Source organism: Ursus maritimus, unplaced genomic scaffold (genome assembly GCF_017311325.1).
Source record: "Ursus maritimus isolate PB19 unplaced genomic scaffold, ASM1731132v1 scaffold_14, whole genome shotgun sequence".
Classification (NCBI taxonomy): Eukaryota; Metazoa; Chordata; class Mammalia; order Carnivora; family Ursidae; genus Ursus; species Ursus maritimus.
Window position 1 is genome coordinate 41,199,253 of NW_024423786.1, and position 14,557 is coordinate 41,213,809.

The following is a 14,557-nucleotide window of genomic DNA, read 5'->3' on the forward strand; positions in this document are numbered from 1 at the left end:
TAAAGGAATGAAATTCTAATACATACTACAGTGTGGATTAACCTTGAAAACATTATACTGAGTGAAATCAACCAGACACAAAAGACCAATATTGGATGATTCTACTTATAGGAAGGGTCTAGAATAAGAAAAATCAGAGAAAGAAAAGAGGCTACAAGGGGTCAGGGGAAGGGGCAATAGAGAGTAATTGCTCAATGGTTTATGGGGTTCTGCTTTGGGTGATGAAAATGTTTTGTAATAGACTTTGTGGGTGATGGTTACACAACATTGTAAATGCATTCAATTCAGCCAGGGAGACTAAAGCACTCCATAAAAATCTGCTTTTTGCTCCTTTTCCTGCTTCTATTCTTGCTAGTACCTGCACCCCACCCCACTTTACACATGCCTCATAATGCAAATAGTGTGTTTCCTCCATGTAAGTAAGGGACAAGGAATCAATGATTTCTTTAGAACATTTAAGGCAGGAGCAGGTAAGAGTGACCTGAAGCCATCATATGCGCATTTCAGACCACCTTGGCTCTGGATATCTAGCTGCCCAGGCCTTCTGGCTCCAAGGAAGAGCACCTGGATCCTCGTCCTCGTTCCAACCAGTTCCTGGATGCCCGAGGGGATATACCCCACACCACCTTCTTCAATAAAAACTCGCAGACCCCAAAGACAAGTCTCCCAGACACTCTATCTCTATCTGCACTCACTCTATACCTGCAGTGAATTCCACTTTTACCCCCTGTTGGCCTGCGTTTGACTTCCACCCATCCTCTGGGTCCCTGGACCCAGCTTGCTGGCATCATAATGAAAACTGAATTATATGCTTAAAAATGGCTTAAAAGGTACAATAATAATAATAATAATAATAATTTTTCTTTTTTTAAATATATTTTTTATTTATTTGACAGAGACAGAGACAGCCAGCGAGAGAGGGAACACAAGCAGGGGGAGTGGGAGAGGAAGAAGCAGGCTCCCAGCGGAGGAGCCTGATGTGGGGCTCGATCCCATAACGCCGGGATCACTAATAATAATAATAATAATAATAATAATAATAATAATAATAATAATAATAATAATAATAATAATAATAATAATAATAATAAATTAAATAGCGTAACGGAAGAATAAAGTGGGAGGAATCACTCTCCCCATTTTAAGATTTACTATATAGCCAGAATAAGCAAAACTGCATGGTACTGGTGCAGGGATAGGGACCTTGGCCAGAGGAACAGAACCAAGAACCCAGAAGTAACCCCACACAAGTATGGCCAACTGATTTTTAACAAAGGTACAAAAGCATCTGTACCTCAAATGGAGGAAAGGGAAGTCTTTTCAGCAAATAGGGCTGGAGCAACCGCATATACACAGGCAAAACAGAAGAACTTCAACTTGTATCTCAGTTTATATAAAAAAATAAACTCAATATGGATCATAGATTTTTAAATGTAAAACTTAAAAATATAGAGTTTTTAGGGGCACCTGCATGGTTCAGTAGGTTAAGCATCCAACTCCTGGTTTCGGCTCAAGTTATGATCTCAGGTTTGTGGAATCAGGCCCTGCCTCAGGCCCTCTGCTCAGTGTGGAGTCCGCTGGAGGATTCTCTCCCTCTGCCCCTCTCCCGGCCCATGCGTGTGCACTCTCTTTCTTTCTCTCATAATAAATAAATCTTGAAAAAAAATATATAGAACTTTCAGAGAAAACACAGGAGAAAATCTTCAAGACCCAGGGCTTGGTAAAGATTTCTCAGATATGAGACCAAAACTACAATCCATAAAGAAAAGATCTGATCGATTAGACTAAATCACATTTAAAACTTTTGCTCAGTGAAAGACCCTGTTAAGGGAATTAAAAGACAATCCACAGACTGGGAGAAATATTTGCAAACTTGCAATATAAATAATTAAATTTTATGTTCAATTAAATACAGGCCTGGTTTCCTTAGGCTTCAACTTTGCTGTGAAACTGGGAGAATTATACTGACCTTAAGAAAATCTTTTTTTCAAAAACAAAAAAGAGAAAATCTTTTTTTCAAGATTAAGTGAAATAAAAGAAATGAAAAGTTCCTTTAAATTCAAAAGACACTCAGCAGGATCTCAAGAGCTCAGCTCTTGGATCTTGTCCTTTCTCTGCAGGAATCTAAGGACAGGGGATTAGCAAAGAGTATGTTGTCTGTACTGGTAGGAACAGGCTTCCCCAGAACTGAATAAGCGGCGAATTTCCAGATTCATCACGATGGTAGACCAGGCTAGTATAGAAATCCTCCCACTACACACGCTGAGAGGTGTGCGATGCAATAAAAACGAAAGTATTATTATTTGCAAATTTGTAAATTTGTAATAGGACTTGCAAATAATACTATTTAATAATAGGACTTGATACTATTTAGTACTATAGTTTTGACATACTTGCCAAATATGAGTCCATCTGACAAAGGACTCCTATCTATGATATATAAAGAACTCTAAAAACTCAAGAGTAAACAAACAAAAACAATCCAATGAGAAAATGGGCAAAAGACATGAAGAGACATTTCATTAAAAAGGATATACAGGGGGCACCTGGGTGGCACAGTCATTAAGCGTCTGCCTTCAACTCAGGGCGTGATCCCGGTGCTCTGGGATCGAGCCCCACATCAGGCTCCTCCGCTAGGAGCCTGCTTCTTCCTCTCCCGCTCCCCCTGCCTGTGTTCCCTCTCTCGCTGGCTGTCTCTATCTCTGTCAAATAAATAAATAAAATCTTAAAAAAAAAAAAAAAGGATATACAGATGGCAAATAAACACATGGGATGTTCAACAACACCACCCATCAGGGAAATGCAACTTAAATCATAATTAGATATCACTACACATTTAACAAAATGGCTACAAAAAAAAAAAAAAAAAACCCAGTGGTAATAGCAATTGCTGGTGAGGATGCAGAACACTGTATCAGTCAGGGTTCTCCAGAGAAACAGAAGTGGTGTGTGTGTGTGTGTGTGTGTGTGTGTGCACACGCACACACACATATATGGGGAGGGAGCAAGAGAAAGGAGGGAAAGGAAGGGAGATGGAGTTTAAGGAATAGGCTCACACAATTATGGGGGCTGACAGGATGGAGATTCAGATAAGATCTGATGTTGTATTCTAGAGTCTGAAATCTGCAGGGCAGGCCCCCCAGGTGGGAAAATCAGACACGGTGTCTATGTAACAATCTCGAAGAACTGTTTCTTCTTCGGGAAACCTCTACTTTTGCGGGTGAGGCCTTCAAAAATTATATGAAGCCTGCCCACATTATGGAAGGTAATCTACTTTATTCAAAGTATACTAATTTAAACGTTAGCCACATCTAAAAAGTACCTTCACAAGCAACATCTAGACTCCTGTTTGAGACCAAACAACTGGGCACCGCTGCCTAGTCAACTTGATCCATAAAATTCACCACTGTATTCATACAAGCTGGTAGGAATGTACAATGGTACAGCCACTCTGGAAACCAGTTTGGCAATGTCTGCTAAAACTAAAAATCAGGGGCGCCTGGATGGCGCAGTCGGTTAAGTCTCCAACTCTTAGTTTTGGCTCAGGTCATGATCTCCCGGTCGTGTGATTGAGCCCCGTTTGAGGCCCCGTGTGAGGCCCCGTGTCAGGCTCTACCGGATGACCCAGCAATTGCGCTCTTGGGCATTTATCCCAGAGAAATGAAAACCTAAATCTTCATGCAAAATCCAGTAAATGAATGTTCATAGCAGTCTTATTTGTAGCCCCACACTGGAAAGAACCTAAATGTCTTTCTTTCTTTTTTTTTTTTTTAAAGATTTTATTTATTTATGTGACAGAGAGACAGCCAGCGAGAGAGGGAACACAGCAGGGGGAGTGGGAGAAGAAGAAGCAGGCTCCCAGCGGAGGAGCCTGATGTGGGACTCGATCCCGGATCGCCAGGATCACGCCCTGAGCCGAAGGCAGACGCTTTAACGACTGCGCTACCCAGGCACCCCAGAACCTAAATGTCTTTCAATGAGTAAATGGTTAAACAAAATGTGGTACATCCATACCCCAGCACACTAGCTGGAAATATTAAGGAAAAAGCTATCAATACATTTAACAACTTGGATGGCTCCCAAAGGCATTATGCTGAGTAGAGAAAGCCAATCTCGAAAGGTCACATACTTTATGATTCCATTTATATAGCATTCATGAAATGAGAGATGGAGAACAAATCAGTGGCTGCCAGAGACGAGGGATGGAGGGTGGGAGGGGGATGGCTGTGACTATAAAGGGGCAGCACCAGGGAAATCTTCATGGTTATGGAATAGTTCGATATTGCAGAGGTCATTCTAGATGTGGAGGTCACAGGTAACCTTGACAAGTGGTGGCCTGATGTAACTAACTTACCTATCTTACTGAAACATGAGTTCCACCAAGGGAGTAATCTTTGTATGTTTCCTGGAATAGTCTAGCAGTGAACACACAGTATTTGTTGAATGAATCAAATTTCTGAATGAATCAACCCAAAATATAATTGAGTCTGTCACGTCAGTCCCCATTTTGTTGGGCTCCCCACTGCTTATAAGTCAGATCCAAATCCTAGACTGGCTTCCATCTACCCCAACCAATTTTATCCCCTACCACGTCTTTCTTCGTGGTTGTTGGCAATTCCCCTAAATCATCCTATTTCCTCTACTTGGATCCTTATCCCTTATTTTTCTGCTCATCCATGACGATCCAGCTCAAATTCTCCCTTTTCTGAGGGGCTTCCCAGACTCCTAGGCAGTGTGCTCTCCGTCCTGCAGCACCCGGTACAGGCCTCCAGCATACACTGTAGCATACATTATATTGTCCCTAATGAATGTCTCCCTCTCCAGAATGTATGTTTTTCCCACAGTAAGGAACGGCTATGCCCTAGCACTTAGCACAGCGCCTCATTGCCAAGGGCACTTAATGAATCCTAGAGCCCATTTCTTCTAAGAGATAGCTCTCAGTCTTTCATCTGAGATCCAAACACATAACAAAACTTCGAAGAGTTCCATCTCTTCCTTTTAACCTTAATCTTCTGGCTCAGGACTGATAGAGCTGGTGGGAGGAAGACACTGAAGCTTCAAGAGGGTTACTATCTAACCTTATCTGGAAATTCAGTTAGCTGATGTTAAGAGGCTCAAGAAAAAGATGGTAAGGCTTAGGGACGACTTGAAGAGGACTTGGCATCTGGACTGACAGTGCATTCCCAACAGCAGAAGAAATAAACAAGCCACACTACGGTTGCCTTGTTCAGGTGCATTTCCATCAAGGTGGCATATAAGGAAAGTACAGCATCCTTTCACCTTGAATGCTGGATGCCCGCAGCCCACAACATGGGCAGAGGGAAGCTAGTACATTCCACCAAAAGCAGAAATGATTAGTCTCACAAACCCATGGGGTTGAGAAGCAAACAGCAAGTATAATAAAACATACTGGGTTCAGTCTGGAGTTTTGATGGCATTTTAAAGCACGCTGTGTGAAACCCTCTACTGATGGAGCTTTAGATCTTTCTGCTTTAGGGGGCCCCACTGGGTAAGTGACTCCGGAAGGGGGTGAGGGAGGAAGTGGCTGACCAGCTAGGACTATAAAAAGAAGTGGGCCATGGTCTCATACAGAGCCAGTGAAGAGCCAGCTAAAACATGCAGGCCTATCCCACCCCTCCCAAACCCTTTCCCTGCCTCCAACCCACATCCAGCAAGGTAGAACGCGAGGAGAGAGGGAGACAGGAGGGCAGAGTCCACAGAAACCACTGAACAGCTAACTGTACCAGCAGCATGTGATTTACAGATGTTCCTTACCAGTCCCAACTCCACACCATGAGAATTCAAATTCAGTCTACACTTACCGACCTCCCCAATCACACCTTCCACCTCAATCTCTTTCTCGTTCAAGAAACATCCTGTCTGTGCACTTTCATGCCTGGGCCCTTGCACAGGCTCTCCCCAGCCTGGAATGCCTCCTCCCACAGCGTCTGTTTGTCAAAGTCCTATTCACCCTTCAAGGCACCAATCAGACACCATCCTCTCCGTGAAACCATCACAAATCCTGTGAACTGGAAATAACCACCACTCCTTTGGTGTTCCCTTAGGCCTCTGGTAATAGCTGTGCAGTTATAGAATGTATCACACCCTGCCTGTCTCATAGTTAATTACGTGCATCCATCTCCCCCCCCCCATCGATCTTTCAATGCTAACGGTAGGGGCCGATGCACCTAGCGAAGCTCCGCGCAGTTACACACTTGGTCAACGGGCTGACCGAAGGAGAGTCTGAAACACAATGCCAGGGGCCCTCGGGTAATACAGCAAACACTTCTGAGAACCCGAAACATGCCAAGAACCGCGCTGGGTAATGGATGCTTCACAGGCCACAGGAGCTCGATACCTGGACGGAAGAGTGAACACGCAAGCGCATCTATACCGTGTTCCGTACAGTAAGGGGAGGAGGTGCCAAGTGTGAAGGCAAGGCTTCTCAAAGCTTCATGCGCACAGGGTGGAAGAGGCACCAGACTGGTTCGGTAGCTCTCACGTGGGGCCAGAGAGTCTGCATTCCAAACGGGCTCTCAGGCGACACGATGAAAGGACGATACTCTAAGTAATGGGGGGTGAAGGTCCAAAGGAAGAGGGAAAGATTGAGTGCACCTGGAGGGATGTGAGAAGACTCCCGAGAGATGGGATTGCACACCACCCCCGACCGTCACAGGGCCGCGTGAAAGAAAGAGGATGGCTCGGGTCTGGGCTTCTTGGAAACAGACAGGCGTGCAGCGTGACCACAAGACGACGTGAACAGACACAATGCAAAGTGCCTCCGGAGGACAGAGGAAGGAGTGTCTGGCCACTTCTTTCCCCGAGGAAAAAAATAGACATGAAAGGAACCTTGGAGCACGGGTAAGACTGCTGGCAGAGGTGAGCGCGACTCCGAGCCAGAGGAATGCTAGAGCCAGGCTCAGAAGTTGGAGACCACAGGTCCTGAAGACACAGCCAGCACGAGGAGCCTGTAGGCAACTGAGTGAGAACAGAGAGGGGCCCCGTTGGGAGGATTCTGAATATCAAGAACGAGGCCAGTGGTCCTAGAAAAGTCAGCCAGGAGTGGCGGTCAGCACCAACAGGACACGCTTAAGCTTCTCTTACGTCCCACAGACGCAGTGACAGATTTCTGTGAGCAGCTTAGAATAATCAGAGATGCAGTTCAATCAGCAGCCTTTCCTTTAATCCTTCCGAAAACCAGCTCCTACCTACTGCTCCGGCACTCCTGCCACCCCTGCCATCCGGTGGCTCTCCCCAGATGTCCTGCCCACTTAAAGGGATAGCCTATGGAAAGGGGAAACAAGACAAGCTACCCCGAACATGAATAGGAGCACCTTTTAAACCACCAAGAGTTGAGCAGCCCTGGTCTACTTCCTGCTCCCCTGGCAAGTCTCTCACGTCTGATTTTCTCTGTGGTGCAGACAAATAGAAGTGAACTTCACAAACAAGCCAGAACTGGTCTCTCTAGCTCTATTAGCACCATGTCTCCTGTAAAATCCTGTGTTCTCTTCACGAACTCCGGAAAATGCACCCTACATTTCTTATGTATGCCCTGAGCACCCCGCTCTGATTTTCCATTCATAAACACACACACGAGTAATGACTGTCTAGCTTCATTCATTCATTCACTCGTTCATTCAACAAGTATTCACTGAGTCATGCAAGGAACTGTGCCGGGCCTGGGGTGTACCTCTCCAGCCTCATGTCCTTCCACTTTTCTCCCAGGTCACTCTGTTCCTATCATATCAGCTGCCTGATGCTTCCCCAAATACCAAGTATGCTCCTGCCTCAGGGTTCTGTGCTCACTACTCCTTCCACCTCCAACACTTTCCCTCAGATGTGCTCATGGGTCATTCCCTCATTTCATTTCTACTCGAGAGGCTGGTTCTGGTCCCTCTAACAAAAACAACACTCTCAGTCTCCTTATCCTGCTTTATTTTCCTTCACGGCACTTACCATCACTGGACATTTTCCGTCTTTGGTTATTATCTGCCACTCTGCCCCCCACCAGAATGGAGGCTCACACTTAGAGGTGTTGCCTACCCTGCTCACAGGCGTGTGCCCAGCACGTGGAACAGTGCTTGGCACGTGGAAGGTGCTGACCTACCTGCTGAGTACAATGGGGAATGAGAATGAAACGGGAAGCCATTCATTCAGAGCCAGGGAACTACAGGATCGGCCTGAGCCTGGGGAGAAACAGTCCAGTAGCTGCACAGGGACCATCCCCTGAAATGTCTGGAAGAATTCTCTCAATATGCTACTCAAGAAATCCCGGGTTAGGGAAAAGATGAAGAGGATCTGAATTAGGACAGTGGTTTACGAAGGGCCTGTTACACAGACATGTCAATGAATAATTCAGTCACAGTCTCTGCTCTCATGGCGTTATGATACAGTAAATAATTATGTCCTTGTCCTTGTGAAAAACGTCACAAAATACCCAGAGAAGAGACAGGATGAGCCAAAGCCGATTCCAGAGTTTCGATCCTGATTGCATGGATGCTGTGCCATCCATACACCACGTGAACAAAGCAGTGATGGTTTAGGAGGGAAAGAGCCTCCATTTAAGACATTCATTAGCATGAGGGTCAACAGGACAAATGAAATACAGGTCTAGTATTTAGGAGCAAAATAAGCAAAACAAACACAGATTTGAAAGCCATTTATAATTTATAGACTATGCCAACAAATCTTTACTTGGAAGACATGTCAGCACGGTGTGTTTTGCTGGTCCTCAGGATAGCTCAGTCAAGGTTACGGGACACTTAGACTTTACAAATCAGCACAGGAAAAATAAGCTTACGACATGTGGGCATCACTTAAATATGTCTCTCTTAGAAATCGATTCCTTTTAAGTGACCATTGGAAGTGTGGCCACAGGGCTGAGCTGATAAAATCTGGCTCTCAAGAGCTGAGCCAGCACACTACAAAAGCGAAAGAACAGGGAAGATTACTCCTTAGTATCCCATGTTTCTCATCAGTGGGTTTGGACACAAAGCCAGCTTCTCTTTTTTGGGTCTCAGCAATCACAGCACTATAAGCAATCTCGCTTGCCCATCTTGAGCTTATTAGCTTTTAAAAAATTGTGGTAACATATACATAACATAAAATTTACCATTTTAACCATTTTCAGCATATAGTTCAGTGGCATTGAGTATCTTCACATTGTTGTGCAACCATCCCCCCATCTGTCTCCAGAACTTTCCATCTTCTCAAACTAAAATTCTGTCCCCATTAAACACTAACTTTCCATTCCCTCCTCCTCCCAGTCCCTGAGCAACCACCATTCTACTTTCTTCGTGTACTCTGGTTACTTCCTTTAAGTGGAATCATTGAGTGTCCCTTTATGACTGGCTTATTTCACTCAGCATAAAGTCTTTAAGGTTCATCCACGTTGTAGCATGTGTCAGAATTTCTTTCATTTTTTTTCAATCAAGTAGCTTCCACACCCAATGTGTGGTTCGAACTCATGATCCTGAGATTAAGCCTAGTGCCCCTCTACCAACCGAGCCAGTCAGGTGCCCCGAATTTCTTTCATTTTTAAGGCTGCATAGTATTCCACTGTGTGCATTTCAACAAAATGGAGTACGTTTTGTTTATCCAGTCAACCGTCGGTACACCTTGGGTAACTTTTCTATTGTGAGTAATTCTGCTATGAACATACACAAATATCTATTCTTGAGCTCGTTTTTTGAAAAGCACTTTTGTGTTCTGATCAGATATGCAGCATACTCTGCCCAGACATACTGGGCCATATGTGAACTATCTACTTTGTGTGCCAGAAGCCCCAACTCTGGCCCTTACCTTCACGGCCCTGAACACAGCCGGTCAGGTCCACTGGAACACAGGAGCCAACACGGCCTCCTCTGGCCTGCCATTCTGCAAGCAGCTAAGCATCCTCAGCTTCAACTGAGACAGAAAGGGAGCATGGTGTCTTTAGTTAATGCTTTGGAAATAGTCTGCTTCAAGCTCCAGCAGAGCTACAAGACTTTTAAAGATGAGATGCAAGATTTAACTGTAACTTCTCCTCTGTCAGTTATTCACAGTCACCAACCAGAAGAGTCCCATGATCACCTGCAGTGAGCTGGAAAAGGACAGTTCTTCACTTCTGGTTCATCTGTACTCTCTCACAAGAGATGCTTCCAACGGCTAGATACTGTGTTGGAACGACAGAAGTGTATCCTAGGGCCACAAAGCAAGTGTAACTTACTTCAAAAGCCTTAAACTTTACAGAGGCTATATCACTATACAACGGGGGTCCGCCAGCCACAGCCAACGAGTTTGGCCTACACCTGTTCTTGTCGATCAAGTTTTAATGGGACAAAGCCATACCCACTCATGTATGTGTTATGCACGGCTGCTCTGGTGCCACAGAGCACATCCACATCGGAGTGGAGCAGTTGCAACTGAAACTGTATGACCCACAAATCCTAAAATATTTACTATCTGGCTCTTTACAGAAAATGCTTGCCAACTCCTGGTTCACACATCTTGGTTCATTCTCTTCTCCCCAGCTGGAAACAAGTGCCAATGTGGTCAGCTGTTTGCGTGGAAGAGGCCTTCCTAAACTGTGGGGAAAGTGGCTGGCTCTATACCAAAGAGGTAATAGGAATGCCAACACTCAACAAAACAAAAGTAGGACAGAAGATGCCAGGCTTGCAATTTAGAAGGGGCTAGGAACACACCTTTAGAAAAATGTGATCTCATTTTCCATCAACCAGCCTCTAAGCCGAACCAGGTGTGGTCAAGGGGCAAACAACGGAGTCTCACGTACAAAACAATAAAGGAATGGCCTGCCGTGAGAAGCAGCCCCGAGCACAGGCTTCTTAAATTCATGCAGAAGCCTCAGGGTGAACCCCATGAATGCTGCTTGAACTGATTTTCCAGGATGCCTCCAACTCCCTTTCCCTAGCGGCAAGATCTCTCATCCTCTGATTGGTGTCCAAATGTAACAGCATGACCCACAACATAACTTGAGGAAGAAAGAGCAACACTGACTTTTCGATGAATATGAATTCATATCCTGAGTGCACATGTGCTCTCAAGGAGCACATTCTTCCTCTTGGTTCTAATTGTTCACTAAAAAGAGACAAGGCTGGAAATGAACACAAGTGCCTGGGAAAAGTCAGTAGAAAACATCAGGGAAAGAACACTATTCAGAAACACAAGTTTTCCAATGCGGTGCCATTTCAAAATCAAGAGAGTCCAGAATTCACATGTGCAAAAGACTAGCCGATAAAGCCTGCATCTTTCTTCTCTCCTGAAACAGACCAATGGTGTTACACCTGGACATACACATCGCTGTCCTCCATGCTCGAAAATGACACTGCAGATGGTGTGCGTTGCCTGCTCTGCTTCCTAACATCAGCAGAGCAAGCGAGTAATCAGACAGAGGATGCAAAAGCATTCCTTCCACCAACAAACAGCTATGCTGGATCCCAGATAATACAGCTCTGTGCCTTGGGCAATCCCTCAATATCTCTAAGCCTCAGGGTTTTTTAAGCTTTAAAATGAATGGCTTTGATAGAGGACTTGTATGGCTCCTTTTCATAGGATTCTCCCAGCTCTATAATTATACCTGTGTAACTCACCATACCACACAGAACATGAAAACGGCACGCATCAACAAGTCCTGACTTCACTTCCTGATATCCTTTTCCATACACTCTTTCGTCACCAAATCAGTGTGAGATTCCAGACTCAAACGTGTGGCTTCTGAAGCCAGTTTCAATGAGAATCGTGTACCTAGATTTCGCAGGTCGAATGGAAATATTCTAATACTGTACCTTTTACCCATGGAAAAGACATTTCTTCCTGGAGGATAAATTCTCAAATCTGGGTTCAAGGGCCTTGGGAAAATGCTAGAAGACCAATGCCAGCAAATGAATGAAGCTCATTAGTGGTTGCAAAACTGAAAGAGAGAGAGAGAGAGAGGGAGCGAGAGAGAGAGAGAGAGAGAGAGAGAGAGTAGGAAGCTCCTCTCCTAAGCTTACGGGTCTGTGAATAATATGCAGGTTTGTTGACCCCCTTCTGCTCTCCCAAATAAAGAAAAAGGAGTATGTGAGGTGAGAGGATGTTAAATGGTGGGTCTAGATCTTATGAATAACAAACTGTGGTGAACACTCATTGAATCTGGGGAGTCTGCCTAACTTGCTGGACCCTGGTGAACCTGACAGATATGGCCTGAGCACTGGGCAACTGGCAGCCCAGAGGAAAGGAGAGGAAACTGGCTGATGGGAAGAGGGGATGGGAGCCATGACAGATGCAAACCTCTCTACCAGACCAAGCCTGATGCTACAGGTTGCCAAGAAGTCTTGCATTGTTATCCTCCTAACCTTTAAGATTAAATGATTTGTCATGCAGACGGACCATGGGCTTTTTCTGAAAGGAGAACAATACTCAGCTGGATTCATAACCCAAGAGCCAGAGACAGGCCTCAGGGGAATTACTCTTAAGACTGAACACAAACTTCTGCATGTATGTTAAGTATGTGCATTTTTCTAGGGAGGGGGTTCATCATTTCAGTTTTTAAGAAAAGGTTCAAGTCAACATAGACATAGAATATGATTTTTAAAATCCAGTATTATTACCCTTTCTGTTCTGCCTCTTCTTAATTATCCAACAGGTGTCCAAGGAATTTAAATTTTAAATATTTCCAAAAACAAAATTAAGTGAGGTTTGAGAGTTGGCAGTGAATTTTGAGAATGCATCATACCTGCTAACACTAACTTTCACACACTCCCTAGAGCTCAGGAAGATAGAAAAGACGACCTGTTGTTAATCTACCTGAAGCAGGTTAATTTACATGGTAGAGGCTGGAATTAGTTCTGTCACTGCCGGTGATAGAAGAGGCAACAGGAGAGCACGAAAGTACATCTGAGCCAGAGAACAGAGACCAGGAGTCCAGTCCCTAGTCCTAGCTCCGCCTAACTCAATCTGTGACTTTGAACAAGTCCCTTCCTCTGGGCTTGGGTCCTCATCTGTAACATGCAGGCTACCGAAGCAGAGCAGGGGTCTGCAAACTGTTTTAAGACAATGAACATTATGTTTAGATAAAATCACCCAGAATTCATCAGAAGCTAAAACAAATTCAAAATGGCAGGCTGAACATCTCCATTTACTTCCCCTCTCCAGAAACCCCACCATTATTATTCGTAATTACGTCATTATTCATAAATGCCTGCTGCGTACTGAGCATTTACTACATGATTGTTTTAAGTTAACTAATGGAATCCCTAACACTCTTATTAGGTAGGTGATGACGCCCATTTTACAGATGAAGAAACTGGGTCCCCAGCATTTAAGGAACTTGCCCAAGTTTTCGCAGCTAATATGTGTCAGAGCCAGGATTCCAACCCAGGCAGTTTGGCTTGAGTCTGTGCTATGCCACCTCTCAGACTGACAGCCAAGGAACAGCAAAGCTCCCAAGGAAAAAGAAGCTGAAAGAGAGAGAGAGCAGATCAAAAATATCACCAAACTTTGGAAGATGAGTAGTGACTAACTTCGATGGAGAGCGCTGAGTGCTACACACGGTAAGCCACTGTGGTGTCCCTTCCGAACCTCAACTGTTGGAGACTCAGGTTTCCTCTGAAGGTGTGAGCATAAGGGAGGCTGAAATCAGGCAGTACTGGTCACCAGCCAGCAGAAGACTGGAGGTTTATCATCTGGACAGGATGAACTAGACTCCAGACTTGGGCAACCAGAGAACTAACCACTGAAGAGAAGGAAGTGGCACCATTCAGGGGATTAAGTGAAAGTGAGTACAGAAGCAGGAGCCCCCAGTGCCCTCCCACCATGAGATTCCTAGAATGATAACAGCCAAGCTTATTCCACTCAGGCAGAAGCCTGAATGAAGGTCCATGGACTCTGAACATAACTCACTGAAAAGGGCAGGCCCATCACCCTATAGTTTTGCCTCTCAGAATGTGGCCCCAGGCCAGGAGTAGCATCACTGGGGAATTTGTCAGAAATGTAAATTCTCAGGCCCATGCCAGACATACTGAATACAAAATTCTGGGGTGAGGTCCAACAACCAGTGTGCAAACAGGCCACCAGGTGATTCTAATACTTGCTAAAGATTGAGAAGCACTGCCGTACAAGGAGGCCCACTAGTCAATAAATCCATCCCACACCAAAAAGTTTCCAACTGACTCTTCAGTACCTATTTATTTGGAAGACAGTCCGGAAACAACAGAAGTTTCAGGAAAGACTCTATCCTGAGAGAAAGTGAGAGAGAGAGAGAGAGAAACCAAAACAGATTTCACAGAGCAGCTCCAGTGAAGGGGAGTGAAATGAGGGAGAGCCTGGTTTGTTTGGCCTCTCCCCAGGCCCCACCATCACACTGCCGTGAGCTACTCCTCAGGCTGTACAAAAGAGTTAGAAAACCAATGAAGCAAACACTCTCTAGGTCCTGTCCAGCTCTACCCTGTTCCTTTATACTAGTCCTTATGTCCCAGATGCTTAAAACATAGCAATTTAGACCGACACTCTTGGTTGGAACTACTTCTGATAATTTTCTTGTCCCTTTGAATGAACAAAAAGCACTGTAATGGAAAAAAAA

The 14,557-nt window shown here is 44.8% G+C and overlaps 1 protein-coding gene across 3 annotated transcripts in view; it reads right to left on the reverse strand.

Moving 5' to 3' along the window:
* KLHL18 (kelch like family member 18) overlaps window positions 1–14,557 on the reverse strand; it is a 52,457-nt gene that overhangs the window by 36,022 nt on the left and 1,878 nt on the right. The window contains exon 2 of one of the 3 annotated variants that reach the window (XM_040628905.1): window positions 9,802–9,906. The exons of the other annotated variants lie outside the window; for them this stretch is intronic. The gene's annotated coding sequence lies outside the window, so the exon portion shown is untranslated. The remainder of the gene's footprint in view (window positions 1–9,801; window positions 9,907–14,557) is intronic. 3 annotated transcript variants of the gene reach the window in all.